This window comes from Eleutherodactylus coqui, chromosome 4, assembly GCF_035609145.1.
Source record: "Eleutherodactylus coqui strain aEleCoq1 chromosome 4, aEleCoq1.hap1, whole genome shotgun sequence".
In the NCBI taxonomy this organism is placed as follows: Eukaryota; Metazoa; Chordata; class Amphibia; order Anura; family Eleutherodactylidae; genus Eleutherodactylus; species Eleutherodactylus coqui.
The window spans coordinates 16,882,533-16,902,671 of record NC_089840.1 but is presented as its reverse complement, the minus strand read 5'-3'; the positions used below and the strand labels follow the sequence as shown (position 1 = coordinate 16,902,671).

Below are 20,139 nucleotides of genomic sequence, written 5' to 3'. Positions count from 1 at the left end.
TCTCCAAATTTCAAAATGTAAATAGGCTTGCTCTGCTTCTAAAGCTTGTCACTAAAGGCACATAATAGCATCCTGAGATTTAGACTTATCTAAACTAATCTTCTGCATATAATGACCCTGTATAAATGCCTCCATAGCATCCCACACCATGGGCACTGAAGAAAAACCAGTATTACCCGCCCCAGGACGTACCGGTACATCCTGGGGATAGCGCGAGATCACATATGATCCTGCGCTATCCTGCAGCGGGAGTCAGCTGTCAGTCACAGCCGGAGTCCCGCTGCAACAGCGGGGGGGCATCGGAGATGCGCCCCCTGCAGTTAACCCCTTCCCTGCCGCGATCTAAGTAGATCGCGCCAGGGAAAGAGTTCACAGAGGGACTGCGAGATGTCATTGTGAGAGCCCGGCCTGTCACCATGGCAACAAGACGCCAGACACTGGCGTCCTGTATTGCCTATGCCTTATGACAGCGATCATAGGCATAGTGCTGCAAGTCCCTCAGAGGGACTCAAATAGTGTAAAAAAAAAGTAAAGAAAAACGTTAAAAAAAGAAAAATGTAAAAAAAATTGTAACAAAAACCCTTTTTTATGCTTTTTCTAATATTAGCATAAAAAAAGGTAAAAAAAAATTAAAACCCCACATATTTGGTATTGACGCGTCCGTAATGACGTGTACAAAAAGTTGAACATGCTTTTTATTTTGTACGGCAAAAAGCGTAACAAAAACGCTAAAAAACAGAGGCAAAATGCTAATTTTTAGCATATTGCCTCCCAAAAAATGCAATAAAAGTGATCAAAAAAGCCGTACATTCCCCAAAATAGTACCAACAAAAACTACAGCTCGTCTCACAAAAAATAAGCCCTTATAGAGCTCCGTACATAGAAAAATAAAAAGTTACAGGACTTTGAATGCAGCTATAGAGAGAAAAAAGATTTTTTTAAAAAAGGGTTTTTATTCCAAAAAAGTGTAAAAACCTAAAAAAATAAGACTTTTGGTATCATTGTAACCGTACCGACCCGCAGAAAAAATTTAGTGTGTCATTTATACTGCATGATTAACCCTGTAAAAAAAAAAGAAATCTATGGTAGAATTGATGCATTTTCTCTCCCTGTTATCATAAAAAAAATAATAAAAGTTTTACGATATAGGCTATGTACCCAAAAGTGGCACCAATAAAAACTACAGCTCGCCACGCAAAAAACAAGCCCTTATAAGGCTGCGTCGACGGAAAAATAAAAAAGTTATGGCTTTTGAAAAATGGAGATGGAAAAATACCAAAAATGGCTTGGTCCTCAACGCCAAAATAGGCCGTGTCATTAAGGAGTTAAGGCCCTTTTAGATGGGACGAATGTCAGGCAAACGATGCCCGACACTCGTCCCTGCACATACTAGCTCCTGTGCACCTGCATGGGAGCTAGTATCATTAGCTCTCAGCAGGGAGGCTGCAGGAGATATCTCTCCTTGTGCTCCCTGGCCCCTCTCCATTGACATAACATAGCGGCTGTTCAATACTGAACGGACGGACACTATTTAAACTGAATGATGAGCAATCAGCTTATCGTAAATTTTTTATGCAGCATAAATGATTCACAATGAGCTGATTGCTCATCGATCAGTCTAAATAGCGGCCGTTTAGTATTGAAGGGCCGCTATGTTATGTCAATGGAGACGGGCGGGGGAGCGCGAGGAGAGAAATCTCCTGCAGCCTCCCCGCCCCCCTGCTGGCTGCTCTGTGAGCAAGCCAGCAGTACTAGCTCCTGTGCTGGACTAGCTCCCTTGCAAGGACACACAGGAACGAGTGTTGGGCATTGTTTGCCCAACTTTCGTCCCATCTAAATAGACCCTTAAACGGAAAGAATTCCAAAAAAACCTCTTCTGTTCTAGTATTGCCATCAAGAAAATTTAACCAAAAGAGATTTAACTTTCAAATTCTATAAAAACCAAGTCCTCTACTATTTATTGTCAACAACATATGATGTGGGGAATGATCAGACACAGTTCACAGCAGATATTCCACAATACGTACAAGACAAAGCATAGATAGAGTGCCTATCTGGAGATCTATTCTAGAAAGGGTATTATGCAAACTAGAATAGCAAGAGTATTGTTAAACATCTGGGTTTCTTTATAGATCACATAAACCTAGTTTCATTTGTAAACGTGCAAAAAGCAGTTATGACAGGAGAAGCCACTATATGGCCTTCATTTAATCTGTCCAAACAGGGATCCAAGTAATTATTGGACCATCAATTACTCACCATCAATCTGGGAACAGCAGGAGATGTAGCCATAAATTCCATCATCTTCTAATATTTTAGCTGGAATATGGAGGGGTGATATATATTGCCCCTAAAAAAATTCTTCTGAGCAATAGTACATCTAAGGCAAATAAATCTACCCTTTAAATCCGTAAAGGATGACTTACATCTGAAAGGGATGTTTTACGAATCAGCACACTTACTTCACATGAGCAGCTTGAGTACGCAGCATGAAAATAATGTGTCTATCTTTTGTCAAATTAGTTTCTAATAAACAGACAAGAGCTGTTTGAAATTGCTGACTGGCTGAAGGAACAGCATATCTTTTAGTTTTATACCCCATACCCTGCACATTCCATGCAATTATATTAACCTCTTGATCCATGACAAATGATATACATTGTTATGTCACACATCTGTTCATATAATTAGAGTTGCTGGTGGCATTCCATGACAGATGTGGAGGAGAAGATAGAATAAAAAAAACAAAAAACACCATATCCAACACCATACACATATAGCCCATATTGCCCAGGGCTCTAATCACTTAGGAGAAGGGATGATGGTCAAAAAGATAACCCCAAATCACAGTAAGATAACTATAAACTAAGAAGCACCACCCGGGGACCTCACAACTATCCAGCAAATAATTTCATTTCAAGCGGTTGAATGCTCCACCAGCAACCCTCCAATAAAAAAGGCTACTTATTACTATGATGTAAATATTGGTCATGTTTATCAATCTAGGAGGAGACATCCCTGGAACTATCAAAGAAAAATGTCTTCCCCTGCATCACAACTCTCAGGCGCACCAGATATAAAAATATCATAAGGTAGCTGTAAACCCCGTAAGCTTCTCTCAACATTACCTGAACATAAAGGGAGGCTAAGACTACATTACTTTTTATAACAGCTAGAAAAACATCACATACAACAGGTTTGTATATCTTTTAGCATATTCACAGCACTACCTTGTGCTGACATAGTTTGCATAATAAAGCAGGTGAAGCATAAGGAACAGCACCATGCTTATTCTCTCAATTAAGGGGTGAGATAACGTATTAAAAGTCCCTTTACCTATATAGCTATAGTTATTTCATGAGCAAACTAACCTGTGTCATTTCTTGGTAAAGCTGTCAGAATGTTTCATACATTCCGTGACGTTCACTCAGCTCAGTAGTAGAAACATGCAGCCTCCCGGTGCAGCATATTCGCTGTAGCATTAAAATATGCCTGTGTCTGAGCGCCATCTTGAAATGCACCAGTGGCTTCTCTCTTCCTCATCATCGCAGCTTCAGTAGAGCAGCAGACAGGTCTCACAGACTAGTCATAGTCTGACTTTATACCACCTATTAGCTGGCTTTGTTTCTTCCAAAAATTGCACCAAAATTTGGTACGATATTTGGTGCTCAATGTTGCATTTAGGCCACGTACCCTTTTAATGAAGCTACGCCTCTTTGTCAGTCATAAAAAGTGTCCAATAGTGTCTCAATATACATGATAAATGTGTACCGCGTAAGACAGTTTTCTGTTGCAGTTTGAGACAGAATGCTTGCATTTTTCCAATAGTAAATCTTCCCCAATGTGCAAAGATACAGACATGGAATCTCTTTAATTCTGTGTTATTGAGCCATAGACACACTGGGGCAGATTTACTTAGACCGGCATGTAAAAAGTAAAAACGGCACTGACATGAAGTATGCCAAATATGTTAAAAGGCACAAACACCTTTGGGCTGTCCATGTGCCAAAAATGAAATCTGTGCCAGCTACAAGTTGGTTTAGATTGCAGCAATACAGTGATCCCTTGTCTATCGCGGGGGTTACGTTCCAGAGACCCCCGCGATACGTGAAAATCAGTGAAGTAGCGGCATTATATTTACACAAATCAATTTGTCGGGTGAACTGCCAAACTATAACAAGTGAACAAACAGATCGATGTTACGATCAGTGAGCCAATCAGTGCCCAGGATACAGAACACATTCCATTAGCCAATAGTGTGCCGTTTACAATCTTGCATTGGCAAGCACTAGTGGCGTACCGTATTTCCTGTATGTACAGCAAAATTTCACGATATAGCGAAAAACTCTGCGAAAACAGAATTAAATATGGTACATCTAAAATTTGCGATGCACTGAAACCGCAATCATTGAACCACAATATAGCGAGGGATCACTATACTTTGCACTACTTTCTGGTGGAAACTATAGTAAATTTGACAGGTTGTCAGCAGCTACTCCCCTCGTACGAAGTCTTGTAACTCCCAGAATAGTGAAAGCGCATTATGGAAACAACATAATACAGTGTTCCCATAACCTGGGAGCTGCAGAACAGTATAGCTTACTGTTCTACATTGCTTCTGTAATTCCCATTAACTTTTATTAGATTTAGGAAGCAGAAGAGGTCAGTTTGCTTTGCTGTTTCTTTAAGGCCAGACCACCACCGGCCACCACATGTAGCCGTTCTGGGAGTGGTCGAGGCTCTAACTTGAAATAGGTGGGACCTGTTTTTATCGCCGTTTTATGACATATCCTGTGGCTGTGCCATAAAAATAGAAATAGGAATACCCCATTAATGACAATGCTCCACAATATGTCATCTGGGGGAATATGCCATGATTGTATGCCTCCATAAGAACTCAAAAAGGACAGACTCAAAACTTTCTATGGGTGACATATTATGGCTAGTTTGCTTGAGTGCATCCTACAACTTGAATTTATATCTTTACTTATGTGATATTTATGTTGGAAAAAATCTATTAGCTTTTTTCTTGTTTTCGTCTTATTACTAAGAAGGTCTAAAATAAATTTGATCGTAAGGCGTGATTTTAAAGTAATTGAAGGTGTAGCTCTGGTCCTATCAGTGCTACCAAAATGGTTTTGATGTCACTGTAAAGCCAAGATTCTTGTCTTCAAAAATTCAGAAGCTTATCTGTAGCTACAGCCGTTTGAATTGGGGCTGGGACTACAGCATTTACAGCTGTCACTGCTCAGTGTGTGTACAGAGCAAAGAGGGAGGTGGAGGACCAGATAGCATAGAAGATTTGTGATTCTCCTGTCTTTCTCCCTATCCCAGGGGAGGTGTAACATGTTATCCCCTCCTTCCCCATCAATAAGAGAGCATATTTTCTCTCTCATTATCATATATAGGGATCTTTTTCCCCGTATAGGAGTGGAAATGAAAGGATGAGAACTTGATTATCTACTCACTCCTCTACACTATTTAATCCTGCAGATGTGGCAGGCTTTGCTGAATGCAGCATCTAAACGTTTTTACATCCAAAGGTAGAAATCTCCAAAAATGAAAAAAAAAATGCCATCAAGACTGGAACTAGGCAGACGAAAAAGAGAAAGTATAAAAAGGAATAAAGCAGAATAAATAAAAAAAAATATTGCTTAAAATCACAAAAAAATTCAAATTGCCCATCTTTCATGCAGATGAAGAGTTTTCAGTTTGACGCGTGATCACAGCCTAAAAGGATTGAGATCTTAGAGTAAAACGGTCGCTGACTTCTGAGTATAACATCTTAGAATAATATTTCCTTAACAGCAATAGAAAAACAGGACAGACATTACTACAGGGCATACTGGCACTTTCTATTTAACTACTATTTTATTAAGTGCTAATGTGTTTTTCCCTAAAACAAATTGTATTTAATGTTTCAACAACTAGATAGAATGGAATTAAAGACCTAGAAGTGTTTTAACCTTCCCCACACTTTCAGGTTACTTTTCTGAATAAGCTGTCGTGTGTATATATGAGAAATAACACTGACTGCCTATTATGTATGGCTTGTACCCTGCATTTGCCCTAGTTTTCCTGTCTGCAGTCTTCTTCTGTAATTCTCAGTCTTCTCTGAGCTGGTGGGTGTAATTTAGCTGCAACGTGTGACAAGCAGAAGGAGGCCTGCACTCTCTGACCGGTTTCTCAGTGGTGGCTGAGGAGCCATGTCATTGTGATGATGACAACAGAGCTCTCTACAAAATTTTGTGCACAGTTGAAGGTAGATAACAGAATATGGACGACTAATGGAATTAAGTGATTAATTAAAGATCTTGGTAGCAAAATAAGACTAACACAAGTATTTGAATAAACTGCAGGCACACCATTTACTGTTGGATGTGGCTGTCTGCAGGAATATTAAACAGTATAACTTGCATATTCACAGTTTAACACTTGATACTCAGATAAACAAGCCCTGGGGAGGCAGCATCTGAGATAAGGAAGAGCTATAGAGAGACTGACGATGACTGACAAAATCCCTATCAATCCCGACTAACAGCAATTGGCAGCCTGAAAACATGAGCTAAAATTCTTCAGTACTCACTCTCTTGTCTGAATGATATCTCATATCTGCAGCTTGTAATTCTGCAACTGTGCTGACTGATGGAAGCACGGCTTGAAACGATTTTAGGTCTTGAAAAACAAATCCTGTCTTCTCTTAGCGTAGTGGGTGATTGATTAGCTGCATACAAGTTCTCTGAAATTTGGAAGTAAACTTCTACAGTTATAGGGCAGAGGAAAAGCCAGTCACTTCACCTAGCTGCAAAATATTCTTCCCTCTGCTTCTGTCTCTTTCACTCTCTCTCTCCACTGTCTCCTTTGTTTCCACCTCTCAGCACTTTTTTCAACTATGCCACAGATGAGAGGAACTGGAAATTCCCCCTCCTAATGAACTGTACAATAGATTGAACACACTAGTTATTCTGCATGACAAAAAATGTGAAAATAAAACCCTAAAAAAAAACTGAGGCAAAATGCTTTTTTTTGCTCATTTTGCCTCTTAAAAATGCAATAAAAGTGATGAAAAAACTATATGTACCCCAAAATGGTACCAATAAAAACTACAGCTCTTTGTGAAAAAAACAAGCCCTCGCAAAGCCCTGTTCATGGAAAAATAAAAAAGCTATAAGACTTTGAACGCGATGATATAGAAAAGAAAATAGTGTGCAAAAGAGGGTTTTTATTGTGCAAAAGTGTAAAAACCTAAAAAAGTAAGTAAGTTTTGTGTTGTTGTAATCATACCAACTCGCAGAAAAAATGTATCATGTAATTTCTGCTGCATGATTAACGCTGAAAAGAAAAACTAAACGCAAAATTGATGTTTTCTCTCCGTTTAAAAAAAAAAATGAATAAAAGTTTTCCAATACATAATATGTATCCAAAAATGGCATCATTAAAAACTACAGTTTGTCATGCAAAAAACAAGCACTCATACGGCCATTTCAACAGAAACATAAAAAAGTTATGTTTTTTGAAAAGTTGAGATAAAATCCCCCAAAAATCATTGTATCTTTATGGCCAAAGTAGGCCATGTCCTTAAGGGGTTAATGATGCAGATTTTTTTTACCACTAATTGATTGCATCTAGCACCAGATGGCATAGTTTTAATGCCACAGAAAAGTCCTAGTAGATGATTTTGGCAGATATGAGCTGCTACCCTGACACTGACTGACTATTTACTAACTCGGTGTTTAGCTGCATATAGAAGTGCAATACGTAAGCCTTCGAGATGAATGTATTGTGAATGCTACATTTATCATAAACTTTTCGGTACTAAAAAACTGTAAAAAAGAATTATGAAAAAGTTACAGCAATGACTGAGGTGCTTCATCCTTCTGTCACATGTTAATACACTTTTTACTGCTTGTTCTATTTCAATAATATAAAATAAAGCAGTAAGTCAACTTTATTACCTTCTGTTCACCTGCAAAATTTTAAAGGCACAGTAAGACCGTAAAAGTTATACAAGAAAGACACAATCAAAACCTCAGAATACTTAATTCAAAAGGTAATGCAGAAGCATATCTTCCTGTTATTCTTAGATGTTGTGCTATAAGACTTACAGTATAGTAGGTAAATATGTTGTCCCACAATAACTAGTTATCCCACTGATCCTAATAACTGGGGTTCAGAATGTCTCATGGTGAAGGCAGTGGCGGGTGAGCACACTGCTGCTCCATTCAATTTAGTGGGACTGCTGCTGGAGATAGGCTGGATGACCTGACATCATCCATTGACAGGGTTCAAGGAGACCACCCGCTTGACTGATTACAACTGTAGGAAATCATAACTGAGTTTGGTTTGGGGAGCAGAGAAGATGGTGTACAAAGAAAGAGAGTCATGGCCAACCTTTGCTATGTATGAGCTCTGCAGTCTCACAGAGTGCCAGCCATCAGCCTCTAGGGTGGCACCTGGTTGGTGCAATCTGGGGGCAATCACCCAACTTAGGTCTCCCTAATGAGATGATCTTCTTTCTCCATGCAGCAGTGTTTGGTGGAGCTACATGGATCATCCTCCTCTGTCCTTTGCTCTGTCTCCTTCCTTCTGATGCCCACCAGCACCCCCAAAACACAATCATTTACAGTAGTTCTTCCAATGTATTTATCTTATAAGCTTGGTTCAGGAGCTGTATTTATGTTATGAGTTTGGCTCTGGTGATTTATTTATCCATTTAACTTGGCTCTGGTTCTGTTTTTATGTTGTGAACTTGATTCTGGTGCTGTATTTATGTTATAAATTTGGCTCTGGTGATTTATTTATCCATTTAACTTGGCTCTAGTTCTGTTTTTATGTTGTGAACTTGATTCTGGTGCTGTATTTATGTTATGAACTGGGCTCTGGCACAGTATTTATTCACTGCACTGTTCTGGTGTTGTATTTATGTTATAGTTTTGATTCTGGTGCTGTATTTATGCTATGAGCTTGGTTCTGATACAGTATTTATTCACTGAGCTATTTTGGTGTCGGTATGCTATTGTCTTGCAGTTTTCTGCCTATCAGTGCAATATATAGGTAGCTTTCTCTTATAATTGAGAATTGCCAAGAAAATTCTGTACAAGGTGCCATGTAACTTAAGGCCAGCACTAGAGAGAACCAACAGGGCTTTGACTCACTGATCAGAAGCCGCAGCTGTCATGCCCAGCTCTGCTCCATTCATTTCAGTGGGACCAATGGAGATAGTCAAGTTCAAGTGGTTAGCTATTTCCAACTGTTCATTCAAATGAATAAAGTTGCATTGCAAATGTGTGACCAACACTCCATTCATTCAAGGATGCTCCAGAGCCCCGTTCTCAGCATCAGTGGTGTTCCCAGTAGTTGAACGCCCACCAATCAGCAAATTATCCCCTATCATTCTGTAGTAAACTTAGTTTGTTAGCTTAAAGGTAGAAAATGAACCATGAAAAGGACAACCATTTTGCCGAATCACAAATATGCTTTGGAACAATTGCATCTTTCCTTCCCCCACTTCTACTTGGTTGGACAAACTGCATTAATCAGTAGGTGACACCAATAAAATAACTAAAAAAAATGAAAATTTGGGGTTTGTCCTGAAATATTATAAGTGTGACATTGATAATATGAAAAAGGACAATTAAAAAATAGCCTTTTTTTAGATGTCTTCACCATTTGACTTTGAAGGGTTTACCAAACCTTTGATATAAGTAGGAATAGTAACACGAATTGCTCTTTAAATTTTGCAGATTTCAACATATTATGTCCAATGGAAATATGGCCTTATTATCTCTATGGAAGAATCACGGAGTGAGATCTCGGGAAATGTTATTGTCAAATGACAGTTAGCTGTGTGATATTTTAAGCTTTCTAAATGACATGCCTCTTGGTCAGAATTGGATACTATGTCACTTTTAGATGACAGCTGTAAACTCTTACATGACCTTGGATGTATGTATGAGCTAAGCTCCAAGCTGCGAAAATAAATAAATTTCACTTCATATAATGCAGTCAAGTAGCCATTAACTTTTTGGAGAATGAGCTGGAATAAAATAGCTCTTCTACTTAAAGGAAAAACTTACCAGTAAATTTAAAGGGAATTTCTGGGTGTTTTTCACTGAAGACCTGTCCCCTGAATAGGGCATCAGTAGTAGATGAGTGGAGGTCTCAAGCACTGAAATCCATGCAGGTACACGTCCTGCTCAGGACAGGACCTGAAATTTTGACCATGACAGGATGGCACATTCTGGTTCTGAACAGAAAGTGTAAGAGAAGCACAATTCTCCCAATGATTTTAATGGAAGTGAAGCCAGTGTTCAGACTACCTTCTCTGACCACTGCCCCCGGGCCAGAAAATCACCTGTTAGACAGGGGTCCTGAACAGTGGAACCCTGTCTATCATCTACTGATGAACTATTCAAGGGATAGGTCATCAATTAAAAAAGTCTTGAACATCCCTTTAAAATTAGATTCCAGTCCTCACATGGTTACTCATTTTTGCTTTCCCCACTCCATAATACCAAGATTTACAATGTGCAGCATAGGCACATTGGGGCAGATTTACTTACACTGTCTAATAGTTAAAACAAACTTAGACGAGACACGCCAAACTGGAGTTTTAATATAGTTTGACCCAAAACAGTGTTTGACTGTTTCAATTCTCTGAACACTAATTCTGGATGAGAAATCTGGTGCATCATTATTTTATTACTCTTTATTAAAGTTGAAACTGTAACACAATACATGAATGAAAATTGGCATAAACGGTCGAGCTTGCAATGGAGGTTTCTAGTTGAGTGTAACCCAGCTCTCTTAGTTGAGTCCAGTCCAACTTGTAATTACTGATCTTTATATACACCAATCTCTTTTACACTTTTTACATAAAACATCACTAATTACAGAGTTTAATAGAGTTAAATCAAATAGTGTTTGTTAGAAATTTTTTGGGGGGGTAGGGTCAAGCATCGTTAGGATACAGGGTGGTGAGGTTGGGGAAATAAGTCACATGAGTGCAGCCATTTCCTCCATAGGAACCTGAAGACAGGAGATGTCCATTGAGTTCTGTGAAAAAGTTCTGTTAACATACTTTGTGGCCTAGTGGGGGGGGGGGGGGGGAGAGGAAGTGAGCTGCCACCATCACCTTTTTTGAATGGTGAATCCATAGATAGGTGTTAGCTTTCATTGTAATCCTGTCTGTGATGATAATTAGATAACTGCTGAGAATTTTACTCCAGAGAACAGGAAGTGTCAGACTATTATTAGGCTCAAGGTTGGATTTCAAAAAGGCAGATTTCAATGAACTCAGAAAGAAAGTAGGGATAATCCAATGGCTGGATGTTCTTAAGGACATAAATGTCTAAGAAGGTTGGGGAATATTGCAAAATAAGGTTCTCAAAGCACAATTGTTAACAATCCCTAAAAGAAGGAAGAATAGGCAATATTTAAAGAGACCGGGATGGATGAACACAGAACTTGCACACATGTTAAAAAGGAAGAAAAATATGTTTATCAAATGGAAAGAGGGGAGAATATCTAAAGAAGAATATAATGTGGTCTGCAAAAACTGTAGGGCAAGTGTCAGAAAAGCTGACAATAATGAATTGAGGCTTGCAACAGAGGCCAAAAGCAATAAAAAAGGATTTTTGGTGTATGTCAAAAGCAAAACAAAAGATGCTATTGGATGCTTACAAGATAAAAATGGTGAACTGGTTAAGAATGATGTTGAGAAGGCCGAACTTTTAAATTTCTATGTTGTATCTGTTTTCTCTCAGAAAGTAGATGGAACATCAATTGATCTTCCCCGTGCTTTGGGGGGATTAAAAGAATGCTGGCTATCTATAAGCAGAGAGATGGTGAGGGAACACTTATCTAACTTAAATGAATTCAAGTCTCAAGGTTCAGATGAATTACATCCTAGGATACTAAAGGAAGCAGTGGAGGTAATTGCTGAACCACTTGCCATAATCTTTGAAAATTCCTGGAAAACAGGAGAAGTCTCAGAAGATTGGAAAGGGCTAAATGTTGTCCCTATCTTCAAAAAACGGATGAAGGTGGATCTAGGAAACTACAGGCCTGTGAGCCTGACTTCTATACCGGGAAAGATCTTGGAACAAATTATTTAACAGCATGTAGGCAAGTACTTGGATGAAAATTGAGTAATTAACCAGAGCCAGCATGGGTTTGTAACAAACAAGTCACACCAGACGACTCTAATTTCCTTTTATGACAGTATCACTGACTGGGTTGATCAGGAAAATGTGGTGGATATAGTATATCTTCACCCTAGTAAAGCATTTGACAAAGTTTTTCATACTATACTTATTGAAAAAAGGACCAAATACGGGATTGACAAGGCAACTGTTAGGTGGATTCACAAATGGCTGAGTGATCGTACTAAAAGAGTGGTCATCAATGGCTGCACATCCATGGGGAAGAATGTATTAAGTGGAGTACCACAAGGTTCTGTCCTAGGCCCAGTGCTGGTCAACATATTTATAAATGATCAGAGTGAGAAAATTGATGGAAAACTTATCAAATTTGCCAACGACACAAAGCTAGGAGGAATAGCTAACACTAGGGAAGAGAGAGAGAGAGTATTCAAAAAGATCTAGAAAAGCTTGAACAGTGGGCGGCGGCTAACAAAATGGTATTTAGCAAGGAGAAATGCAAAGTCCTACATCTGGGCAAGAAAAATGAAGAAAGCACATACAGAATTGGAGGAATTAGAATAAGCAGCAGCACATGTGAAAAATACTCGAGTATACTAATAGATCATAGACTGAACATGAGTCAACAATGCGATGCAGCAGCCAAAAAGGCAAATACAATACTGGGATGTATTAAGACAAACATAGAGTCTAGATCATGTGAGACCATTATTCCCCTCTACTCTTTTTTCGTCAGACCTCATCTGGAATACTGTGTCCAGTTCTGGGTCCCCTACTTTAAAAAAGACATAGACAAACTGGAACAGGTTCAGAAAAGAGTTACCAAGATGGTGAGCAGTCTGCAAATCATGTCTTATGAGGAACGGTTAAAGGATCTGGGAATGTTTAGCTTAAAAAAAAAGAAGGCTGAGAGGAGACTTAATAGTGGTCTACAAATATCTGAAGGGCTGTTACAGTGCAGAGGGATCAGCCATATTCTCATCTGCAATGTTCAGTGTGCAGGGACCGGTAGGAGGGGAGCTGTTGTAAATGGTGAATTCTGAGTTATCTATAGACAGGTATCATCTCTGATTGTAATCCTGCCTGTGATGATAATGAGATGACTGATGAGATCTTTACTCCACAGAACATGAAGTGTCCTCTTATGAGGTTCAGTAAACACAGTAAGAAGTTGGAAAAATGTCAGGATTTTTTTAATGAAGTATACATTATTACTAGAGATGAGCGAACGTACTCGTCCGAGCTTGATGCTCGGGCGAATATTAGGGTGTTCGGGATGTTCGTTATTCGTAACGAACACCACACGATGTTCGGATGTTCGGGTTACTTTAACATTCTTCCCTGAGAAATCTTTTCTATATGCGCTCAATGGGGCCGGCGGCAGCAGCGCCAACCCCATTGAGAACATATAGAAGACAAATCGTTCTTCTCTGCCACAGCTGTAACAGCTGTGACAGAGAAGAACGATGTTTGCCCATTGAATTCAATGGAACCGGCAATACAGCCGACTCCACTGAATGCAATGGGCTGCCGGCGATCGCGGGATGAATTGTCGGAAAGGGGTTAAATATATAAGCCCTTTCCTGCAATTCATCCAGAAATGTGTAAAAATAAAAAATATATATATACTCACCTGGTGCCCGCAGACGGAGTTCAGCGCGGCAGGCTGCAGTTCTCCTGAACTGCTCTGAACAGCTGTGAGTAGTATTCAGCAGCCGGGGATTTAAAATCCCCGCCTGCTGAATAAGATGCCTCTGATTGGTCACAGCCTGACCAATCAGAGGCCAGCCCTCACTCACACCCATTCATGAATTCATGAATGGGTGAGTGAGGGCTGCCTCTGATTGGCTCAGGGGCAGCTCTCCTGCCCCTGAGCCAATCAGAGGCAGCCCTCACTCACCCATTCATGAATTCATGAATGGGTGTGAGTGAGGGCTGGCCTCTGATTGGTCAGGCTGTGACCAATCAGAGGCATCTTATTCAGCAGGCGGGGATTTTAAATCCCCGGCTGCTGAATACTACTCACAGCTGTTCAGAGCAGTTCAGGAGAACTGCAGCCTGCCGCGCTGAACTCCGTCTGCGGGCACCAGGTGAGTATATATATATTTTTTATTTTTACACATTTCTGGATGAATTGCAGGAAAGGGCTTATATATTTAACCCCTTTCCGACAATTCATCCCGCGATCGCCGGCAGCCCATTGCATTCAGTGGAGTCGGCTGTATTGACGGCTCCACTGAATTCAATGGGCTAACATCGTCCCTATCCGTTGCTGTGTCGTTCCCATCATTTTCTTGAATTGCCAAGATTTTCACACATGAAAACCTTAGCGAGCATCGGCGAAATACAAAAATGTTCCGGTCGCCCATTGACTTCAATGGGGTTCGTTATTCGAAACGAACACCCGAACATCGCGGGAAGTTCGTTTCGAATAACGCGAACCCGAACATTTTGGTGTTCGCTCATCTTTAATTATTACATAGAAAAATTTTAAAAATGCATCACCAAAAATTCTTTAATATATGAAATTTCTAATAAATTTATTAAAATCTAAATTTTAAAATTGTATTTTAATTCACATTAAATTGATTTATACAATAAGTAGGTCATTTTTTGATCATGCATTCCGTTTGAGAAGTGAGTTTAGAGAGAGTTGCTTTTATTTAATGTTGTCTGCAGTTATGATTTATTTTACCTAACCCTCTAAATTTCTATTTATCAAATATTGAAAATAAAAATCCTGACTTCAAGCGTTTAATGACACTGTGTTTTGAAATTCTCAGCGTGCCACCATCATTCCAGCAAGTAAGTCACAGACACAATCAAGCAAATAAGGGGCATTGCAATCACAGCTAATGATAAATACTTCAAAACAGGCTTAATCTGTAAAAAGCCACATTTAAATATTTAGCAGTTACTGAAACAATTGCAGCTGGAGAGAAGAATAAATATTTTCTAGTGCCTTATCCATTATGTAATTCTTCATTAGCGCCAGCTAGTACAACATGAATCATTGTTATATGGAGTTCAGTGCTGTCTGCCGGATATAGACAATCCTCGCAAGAGGATGAAGAATGCTTATAATGACTTGATAATGATGTGAAACATCATGAATATCATGTTTATTTTTTAGCAAGTCATTAAAAATGAAAATACAAAACTAAATAAATAGGCATGGCGAGAAAAAACATGAAAAAACAACAAAAATTGTCAAAAGGAATACAATAAAGGAAGTTGTTGGATATTTTAATAGTAAAGATAATGAAACAATACAAATACATCAAAAAGTTATCAGCACGTTACACTAAAATGGATTAAATGTTTGCAAGATGACCTCACTGTGAAGGTTTTTTTTCACATGCCATATTAAACCATATAGACCTCATAGAGGAGGGTTGCTGTTGATGTACCGCCTCTATGAATCAGCTAAGGATCTGCTAACCAAGGCCGGCTGCAGATGTGTATGGGTCCTTGGGCGGCAAAATCATAGTGGGTCCATCTAGTAATTAATAGACTTTGCTGTGTCCCCTTGGTAATTTATAGGCTCCACTTTGTCCACTTTGTCATTTATAGGGCCCACTTTTTCCGCCTTAGTAAATTATAGGCATTACACTGCCCCCTTAATAATTTTTTAGGGCCCATTCTGTCCCCTTAGTAATAGGCTCAACTGTGCTTCATGCGTCACTTATAGGTCCACCCCACTGTGCCCCTTGAATAATTAGTAAATTCAAAATAATAGTGACTTACAGCCATGACACTTCCATGGCATCCTCTTCCTTTGCCTTCGCTTTTTCTAGCTAAGATTGTGTTGAATGATGCAATTGATATCAAAGAACAAGCACTAGATTCATCCCACTCCTCAGTAGGCCAACCACGCTCAGTAGGCCCGGGCACTGTGTCGATCCTCGGCATGTTGATTTATATAGTGGATTTTCTCCTTGATCTGCAGTTTGTTGCAGATTTTGGTGCAGGTTTTCCATTGCAGAAAATCTGCACCAATTTTGATACATTTGAATGTACCCTTACATTAAATTAGTACACTAGTTATTACATAATTTGATCATCAATATGATGTATGCTACTTAAGAATTATAAATGAAATATAAATTAACATTGAAACAATATGTTACAATATTTCAATATTGTAGATTAATGTTAAATTGGTAAGTCTTCTGAATTGCTCAGAAACATGCAACATTTTTCAAATGTGCTTCCAAAATAAAGAAAAAACAAAGGTATATATCTGATTAAAAAAGTGTACACAATATGGCCTTAGTCAGACGGGCGATTTTTCGCGCGATTTGCGCATGCGCATGCGTCCGGCGATTTTATAAAACCATTGCTTTGCAATGGTATCGGACACATGAGCGCTTTTTATGCGCTCGTCCGATAAATTATAGAACAAAAAATCGCAGATCGCACCTATCTGCGATTCCTGTTCTCTTCTCTATATGCACTCAATGGGGCCGGCGGCAGCAGCGCCGACCCCATTGAGAACATATAGAAGACAAATCATTCTGACTAAGGCCTATGTGTGTATATATTTGACATAATGCAGCTGAAAATATGAAAAAAAGACAATTTTTAAATATGTCCTCAATTTTGGTGTTTTTAAAAATTTTATATCAAAATAGTATTGGTCTACTTTTACTACCCAGCAAAAAGTTAAAAAATGTCAGGAAAAAGCAATTTCAAGATTTCTTGGCTATGTAACATTTTTAGTTATTGTCTGATAAAGTGACACATGAAGATTTCTAAAATTTGGCTTGGTCTTTGAGGGCTCAGTCAGACGGGCGTTTTTTCGCGCGATTTGCGGATCGCATGACGGATGCGCATCCGCAAATCGCGTGACCGGTGCGCGCAAGTCGCCCGCAAATCGCCCGAAAATCTGCTCCTAGCCGCGTTTCATTAGAAACGGGCCGGAGCTGTCCAGCGCAGTGCATTCAATGGAGACGGCAATACAGCCGTCTCCATTGAAAGCAATGCGCTGCGGGCGAGCCCGGGATGAATTGTCGGTAAGGGCTTAAATATATAAGCCCTTACCTGCAATTCATCCTAAAATGTGTTAAAATAAAAAAAAATTGTATACTCACCTTCTCCCGGCAGCCGGAGCTCCGCGTGGCCGTCCTGCAGTGGGTGTGAAGGGGGTGTGAGTCAGACCTGCCCCCTGATTGGCTCAGCGCTGAGCCAATCAGAGGCATGCCTCACTCACACCCATTCATGAATTCATGAATGGATGTGAGTCAGACCTGCCCCTAAGGCAGCAGTCACTCACCCATTCATGAATTCATGAATGGGTGTGTGAGTGTTTTCAGCCTCTGATTGGTCAGGGCTGTGACCAATCAGAGGCAGATCATTCAGCAGGCGGGGATTTTAAAGCCCCGCCGGCTGAATAGTGCCGAGAAGCAGTTCAGGAGAACTGACAGCGGCCGCGGCTGGACTCCGGCTGCAGCGGAAAGGTGAGTATACAATTTTTTTTATTTTATTTTAACACATTTTATATATTTAACCCCTTCCCAACAATTCACCCCGCGCACGCCGGCAGCCCATTGCTTTCAATGGAGCGGCTGTATTGCCGCTCCATTGAATTCAATGGGCAAACATCGTTCTTCTCTGCCACAGCTGTTACAGCTGTGGCAGAGAAGAATGATTTGTCTTCTATATGTTCTCAATGGGGTCGGCGCTGCTGCCGCCGGCCCCATTGAGCGCATATACAGAAGAGAACAGGAATCGCAGATCGCAGATAGGTGCGATCTGCGATTTTTTGTTCTATAATTTATTGGACGAGCGCATAAAAAGCGGTCATGTGTCCGATACCATTGCAAAGCAATGGTTTTAAAAAATCGCCGGACGCATGCGCATGCGCAAATCGCGGCTAAAAACGCCCGTCTGACTAAGCCCTAAGGCACAAACAGGCTTGGTCTTGAAGGGGTTAATTAGAACTAAAACAGTGTTGGCATTTGTCACTTGTTACTGAGTTGCTAATAGTAAATGATCATTCTGCTCTTACTGTATTGGAAATTTGATGCATATATGGTGAGTTTGTGGTGTTTCTAACTTCCTGGGAGTATTTTTTGTGTAGATTTCATGTGACAGTCACTTTGGGGAAGATTTACCTCCATTCTAAGTCTTTTCCACTCGGAATTAATAGCTTTCATTGTAGTTTATGGAGTCCAAGAACTCAGTGATGGCCTTGTATCCCTTTGCAGTCTGATATATCTCTTCGGTAATTTCCTTTGAAAGTGGCCTACTATTTATAGTGACTATACCAATCTCATGGTAAGTTTTAAATACTTTATATAATAAGATTTAGAATTAACAGGGTTATAAAAGACTGAAAAATGTTTGTAATTTGTAAACATTACTTGTGAGGCCTTAGTCACACGGGCGTTTTTTGCCGTGATTTGTGGATCGCATGAGGGATGCGCATCCGCAAATCGCGTGACCGGGGCCGAAAAATCGCCCGAAAAAACTGCTCCTAGCCGCATTTCAATAGAAACGGGCCGGAGCTGTCCAGCGCATTGAATTCAATGGAGCCAGCAATACAGCCGGCTCCATTGAAAGCAATGCGCTGCGGGCGATCTCACGATGAATTGTCGGGAAGGGCTTAAATATATAAGCCCTTCCCTGCAATTCATCCAGAAATGTGTAAAAATAAAAAAAATATATATACTCACCTTGTCCCGGCAGACGAGTTCAACGCGGCCGGCCGGCAGTTCTCCTGAATGAACTGCCTCTGATTGGTCACAGCCTGACCAATCAGAGGCAGCTCTCACACCCATTCATGAATTCATGAATGGGTGTGAGTGAGAGCTGCCCCTGATTGGTCCCTGCGCTGAGCCAATCAGAGGCAGCACTCACTCACCCATTCATGAATTCATGAATGGGTGTGAGTGAGAGCTGCCTCTGATTGGTCAGGCTGTGATCAATCAGAGGCAGTTCAATCAGGAGAACTGCCGGCCGGCCGCGCTGAACTCCGTCTGCCGGGACAAGGTGAGTATATATATATTTTTTTATTTTTACACATTTCTGGATGAATTGCAGGGAAGGGCTTATATATTTAAGCCCTTCCCGACAATTCATCCCACGCTCGCCGGCAGCCCATTGCTTTCAATGGAGCCGGCTGTATTGCCGGCTCCATTGAATTCAATGGGCAAACATCATTCTTCTCTGCCACAGCTGTTACAGCTGTGGCAGAGGAGAATGATTTGTCTACTATATGTTCTCAATGGGGTCGGCACTGCTGCCGCTGGCCCCATTGAGCGCACATAGAGAAGAGAACAGGAATCGCAGATCGCAGATAGGTGCGATCTGCGATTTCTGTTCTATAATTTATCGGACGAGCGCATAAAAAGCGCTCATGTGTCCAATACTATTGCAAAGCAATGGTTTTATAACATCGCTGGACGCATGCGCATGCTCAAATCGCGCGAAAAAACGCCCGTCTGACTAAGCCCCGAAGGTGTTCTTTTCATTAACTAAGTTTAGGGTTGCAGGTAGTTTTTTTTTTTACATGGGTAATTTGGATGTTGGATACTTTTTTTCGAAAGTGTATATTGGAACAGTAAAGGCGGAATGGTTTATGTGATTACTTAGGTTTCATTTCTTAATATAGTGGTGCCTTGACACACAAGTTTAATCTGTTCTGAGCTCTTAAGCCAAAAAACTCATATATCAAAGCACTTTTCCCCATTGAAATGCACTGAAATGCCATTAATGTGTTCCAATGCATTTCAATGGGGAAACTAACTACAAGTAAAAAAAAAAAACAATACTCAGCTCCCTCCTCTACGCGTACAGAGTGTCCAGACAGAATGCCCCACCTCTAGCAAGCTAATGCTCTGATTGGTTAACTCAGCACCGCATCAGCTAATGAATGCTATTACATTAACTACATTAACCAATCACAGCAATTCAATGATGTCATTGTTGTTAATATTAATAATGGAAAATATTTATTGCACTTATCATATCATAA

At 40.1% G+C, this 20,139-nt stretch overlaps 1 protein-coding gene across 1 annotated transcript in view; it reads left to right on the top strand.

The window, feature by feature from the left end:
- The window catches only part of NCAM2 (neural cell adhesion molecule 2), a 455,107-nt gene that overhangs the window by 37,851 nt on the left and 397,117 nt on the right, over positions 1 to 20,139 (top strand). The window lies entirely within an intron of this gene.